Genomic DNA, 6000 nt, shown 5'->3' with positions numbered 1-6000 from the left:
CAGGCAAACGGGATAGCTCCCCTCTACTTTTTTTGTCCACTCGATCAATGTCTCTTATCATCTTGTACACCTCTATCAAGTCACCTCTCATCTCCTTTGCTCCAAAGAGAAAAGATTGGAAGAAGTATTGGGGCAGTGATGCAAGCTTGCATAACCCCGGTCTGCACTAGGGATGGATCTGACCAAAATCACTTCCTACCTGCTGATCCAAAGCTGCTGTCATCAGAGCTGGGCTTGGTTCTTTGTCAAGGGGATGTTAATCAGTGACAGCACATGTCTCTCAGGGCTGGAATGGGGACGACGTGGGGAAGAATGGGCGACGTAGGGGGAGAGAAGGTGTGAAGGATGGTTCAGTGGTCCAGAGGTAGAGGCAGGGGTGCCTGATGCTGGGAATGAAGGAGGTGTCCAAACAGCAGGCTGCCAGAGAGAAGGAGGGGGGCAGTGAGGGTTGGAGTGAGGGGATTTGAGGTGAGGGGGCAGTCTTTGTTTTCCGGTGGTGGTAGTCTCAGATTCCTTACATATGAAACACAGTCTTTTGTAAACTCCAGCTCATTCAAAACTGTGTTGCCTCTGTCCCAGCTCACATCCATTTACCTTCAGCCCTGTGCTTGCTGACCGACATGGGCTCCTGGTCTAACAGTGCTTCGATTTTAAAATTCCTGTGCCCGTTTCCAAATCCCACCACAGGCTTTCTTTTCCTGATGAGAACCTGCTCTCCATGAGCTTAATCCATTTGATCATCTCCCCCTTGCTTCATTGGTGACAAATCTTTGGCTGTCAGAACCCTGGACTCTGGAATTTCCTCCATGTTCCTCCTATCTCTCTGGCTCTCTTCTTGCAAGACACACCTTGAAACCTACCCCTTTGACCAAACTCCTGTCACCAGTTCCCTCTTCCATCTGCCTATCACCCCTCCTCACCTGGATCCACCTATCGCCTGACAGCTCTTGCTCCACCTCTTCCCCCACCTCTTTATCCTGGCTGCCTCCCCCTACTCTTTTCTGTCCACTTGATCTATGCCTCTTATCATCTTGTACACTTCTATCAAGTCACCTCTCATCCTCTCCCGCTCCAAAGGGAAAAAGCCCCAGCTCACTCAACCTATCCTCATAAGACAATAAATATGAAACAGTTGACTGTTACCGGTTCTCATGTAAAATGCTTTGAAACTTTGTTTTTAGAGATAATATTGTTGGTAGATAATTGCAGTTTTGCAGACTTGGAGGACTCACTCATCAGGGATTGGATTATTTGTGGAATTTGGAAGTCCAGCTGTAGGAAATACTCTAGAAGCCCCATATCTGCGTGGGTTTCCTCTGGTGCTCCGGTTTCCTCCCACATTCCAAAGGCGTACAGGTTAGGAAGTTGTGGGCATGCTATGTTGGCACCGGAAGTGTGGTGACACTTGTGGGCTGCCCCTCAGAGCATTCTACACAAAATGATGCATTTCACTGTGTGTTTCAATGTACATGCGACCAATAAAGATATATTATCTTTTCTTAGTCCAGATGAAGGGTCTCGACCTGAAATATCAACTGTCCATTTCCCTCTACAAATGCTGCCTGACCCGCTGGGTTCCTCCAGCAGGTTGTTTTTTTCCTCTTTGACCAAACTGTTGGTCACATGTCTGGAAGTTTCCTTCTTGGTCTCCACATTAATTACTGTCTATGGTGACCCAGTTTCCTGCAATGCATGCAAGCTCTTGTTAATGTCTAACATAAGTGTTGTTATGGATGGCAGCTGCAAACTAATTTCAGCTTGTATTTTGTAGAGAGATCACGGTTGACCTATTATACTTTATGAGGTGCATTGCATTGCTGTTTGAAGTCCACTCTAGATTCCCTGTTTGTTTGTGTAATATGCTGCTTAAACTTTTGTATATTTGTGGTTACTCTGTGGAATTATGTTCTCCATAATTAGTGAAGGGATGGAAGCTGAATACTGAAGAACAGACAGACGCTCTGGTATTTATGTGGAGCTTTTCATGTAACAAAATTTCCAAGGTGGTTTATGGGAGCGAATCAAACAAAATTTGATACCAAGTCACAAAAAGAGTGGAAAAACTTGTTCAAAGTAGTCTTTCAAAGGACAAAAGCAAGGTTTAAGGAGGGAACTCCAGAAGTTAACTTCTTGATTGCTGAAGGCAATGGTGAGGCAATTCAATTTGAGAAACAGCAAGAGGCTAGTGACCAGTGAAGCTCTGGAGAGTTGTACAGTGGAGGCAGTTACACAGATAGGGAGGTTGTGAGGCCATGGTGAGATTGGAAAACAAGGCTGAGAATTTTAAATTTGAGGCCAACAATGATTTAGCACCAGGTAAAACACATGGCCTTGCTCACACTTTCAACTTCACTCTAATGGGGTGGTGATTGTGCCTTCAGGAGAAGGCAACCAGTCTCAGCATTCAGGTGTTATCTCCTGTGAAGTGAATTGTGGAGGCACCAGATTTAATTGGAGCATCTGCAACTTCCAGCAGCTGTGGGCATGGGAAGGAAGTGCTCTGCACCTCGTATAGACATTTGGTGTGGACACACAGTGCCTCCTCCTGGGCTCATAACACCTACTTTGCTGCCATCTCCCCACCGCTAGTCAGCAGCAATACTGGTGGAGGTTATTGCCCTATCACCAAGCTAGGTCATGAGATGAAATAATGACAGGGATTTTTGCCACCACTTTTGCAACCTCAGGACATCCCGAAGCCACCAGAGCCAACAACGAACTTTTGGTCACTGTGTTTATATGGGAAACATGACAGCCAATTAGTACACAGCAATTCCTCACAGGTAATAGTTAATGATCAGATAATCTGAATTAGTGAAAGTGCAATGAAGAATAGATACTAGCTAGGTACCAGGACAATTCCACTGCTTTGGCGTCTTCCACATCCAGTTGAAAGCACAGATGGGGCCATATCATCTCATCCAAAAGGCAGCAGATTCAACAATGCAGCACTCCAAAACACTTCTGTGATACAAAACATTTTTAGTACAAGCCTAAGTTTTTATGCTCAAGTTTCTGGAGTGGGACAAGAACCCACAATCTTCTGACTCAGAGCAAGAGTGTGACCCACTGAGCCACAACAGACATGGCTAATTGAGGTATGGTCACAGTGCAGAGGGAGACTAAAACATGCCAAGCATATTGGAACATATTCAAAATTGTAACAAAATCTGGGAGTGTGGGTTTAACTTCAGTAAAATTCCCTGATATCACTTCAGGCTTATAATAGAAAGCTGGAGCTATAAACAATAGTTCTGGAGGTAACCATGGTGAGACATAGCGATTCACAATGTGATTAATGAATGTTGGCCATAATCTTACAATGCCCCTTGCAAAAGATAAATATTTATTGAAAAGTGAATGAATTCAATAGTAAATCTTGACCTATGTTTTATGTAAAGTCCCAACAGATCTAGGAAATGTTGCCAAATCTGATGAACTGCCTCGCACTCCTTCAGATTTCTGGGTTGTGATATCAAATTTCCATAACAATAGATTCAGCTTCTAACACTGTTTCAAGGATAATGTAGCTGCCCTTGGAAGTAGAATTGTTCACACATTCTGCTTTTGAGTAAGGATCATGAAATCTGTCCCTTTACATTGTTTGCTGACTGTTTGTAATCTCCTTTCCCCAATGAATCGCTTTGGAGATAAGTGTCAATCAATGGCTAGAAACATGACATTCAGCCATTACCATTATACTGTGGTGGCAGAGAAATAAGTATGAGTCATACAGTCATAATTTGTGTTTGTGCGCACTTTTTGTTCCTTATTAAGATAAAAAATATTTCTCTTGATAGCACTTGTCTAGCACAAGGAGTGTTTTGATAATCGTGAGAGGGAGAAAGAACGAGAGGGATATAGTAGCAGAGGAATTAGGTGAGGAAGGACATAAGGACGTAAGAGTGGACCAGTGTGGACCGGTTGTACTGAATGGGCTGCTTTTGAGCTGTAAATTCTGTGTACTTCTATGGTTGCTAACAGCAACATTATTTTATGAGCTCCTCTGGTAGGAATTGTCCAGAATATATCAACTTATATATGGTGAGTAGTATGGACATATGTAGCTGCGATTTTGTGTATCTCACAAATTGCAATGAGGGGAGTAGGCAGTTAATCTCTTTCAGACTTTTATTGTCACTTTTGTGCATATTCTTCCCTATGAGTCTTTGGATTCTTAAAATATTGTGTACAGATCTGGTCTCCCTCCATAAGGAAGAATATACTTATGATAGAAGGAGCAAAACAAAGGCTTAAGTGAATGAGTCCTGGGATGGGGGATTGTCTTGGGAGGAGAGACTGAGCAGACTGGGGTTGGAGTTCACAAATAGGGAGGTTTTGTTTCAATTGTACAGGGTGTTAGTGAGGCAATCAGTTAGGTCCCCTTACCTAAAAAAAGGTATAATAACATTGGAGGCAATCCAAAGAAGACTTACCACAGTAATTCCTGGAGTGAACACACAAAATGCTGGAGGAGCTCAGTGGGTCAATCCACTGACCTGCTGAGTTCCTCCAGCATCTTGTGTGTTGCTCCAGATTCCAACATCTGCAGTCTCTTGTGTCTCCATAATTCCTGCGATGAAAGTGTTGTCCTCCCAAGAGAGACTAAATAGTTTGAGCTTGTATTCCTTGGAGTTTAGAAGAATGAGGGGTGACCTTATTCAAATATACAAGATCCTAAGTGGATTTGACAGGGTAGAGGTTGAGATAATTTTACAAGTGGGAGGGTCATGAACTACAAGATAAGGGGCCAGTCCTTAAAACTGAGGTAGATGGAAATTTCCCTTTGCAGAGAGAGGGTTGTGACTCTCTGGAGTTCTCTACCCCAGCAGGTGATAGAAGCTGGATCATTAGAAGTATTTAAAGTGGAGGTAGATAAATATTTGGTAGATTGAGGAATAGAGGGGTATGGAGAAATGGCACAAAGAGGAGTTGATGCCAGCAGAGATTATCCATGATCATATTAAATGGTGGGGCAGAACTGAAGGGTCTAATGGCCTCATTCTGCTCCTACTTTCTTGTGTTCTTGTGACTGGGCCTGTACTTTCCTGAGCTTATGGGTGGTGAACACATTGAGACGTACAGAATTCTTTTCTGTCTTGGCAGAATAGATGCAGGATGTCCATTCCTCTGGCTGGGATATTTAGAACTCAGGGTCACAGTCTGAAAATAAGGAGTTGAACATACAGGGATGAAATGAGGAGAAATTCCTGCAGAGGGTGGCAAATCTTTGGAACTCTCCATCTAGGAAGGTTGTGAGGTTCAAGGCAGAGATTGGTTGATCTTTGGATATTAAAGGGATCAAGAGATATGGGACTAGTGCAGGAAAATCATGCTGCGGTAAAGGAACAGCCATGATATTACTGAATAGTGGAGCAGGCTCAAGGGGCCAGATGACCTACTGTTGCTCTAGACTTTAAGTTCTTATTTAGCCAAGCAACCATTGTCTGCCAGTTGTGTTCTAATTTAACCAAGCAACTACTGTCTGCAGGCTGAACACAGTCTTTCTGTGTTGCTTTACCATTTTGAAAATTTGGGAGGTTTTTTTCTTACGCCATTGATTCAAATTGGTTCAGATTGATTTCATTTGCTTATTTATTTGTTTGTTTATTTTGCAGGTAACTTCGGTGTCCAGCCAGAAGGTAGTGTGTCTTGGGAAGGAAATCTCAGATCATTATATCAACCGATATTCTTTCAGAGAGGCGTGGAATGTGAAATTACTCAGGTTCCATTAAAGTTTTGAGGGCAGTGAGTTCTCAGATATGGGCAATGGATAGGTGAAGGTGTGGACAGCCTTGAAAGTGTCGTTCGACTCATGTGACTTATTTTTATACTGGTTTTAATGCACACGCTGGGGCTTTTATTCTCAACCCAAAGGCGGAACTGCAAACTTTGCAAATGCCCACTACTCTTGCAGGCTTGTGCAGGTGTGGAATTTCCTTTTCTTGTATTGATTTGCTGCAGTAGTAACTTGTACAGTGGATTTCCTGGATATTGCTC

This window comes from Pristis pectinata, chromosome 5, assembly GCF_009764475.1.
Source record: "Pristis pectinata isolate sPriPec2 chromosome 5, sPriPec2.1.pri, whole genome shotgun sequence".
NCBI classification, from domain to species: domain Eukaryota; kingdom Metazoa; phylum Chordata; class Chondrichthyes; order Rhinopristiformes; family Pristidae; genus Pristis; species Pristis pectinata.
The sequence above is the reverse complement of the archived record's forward strand: the minus strand, read 5'-3'. Positions refer to the sequence as shown.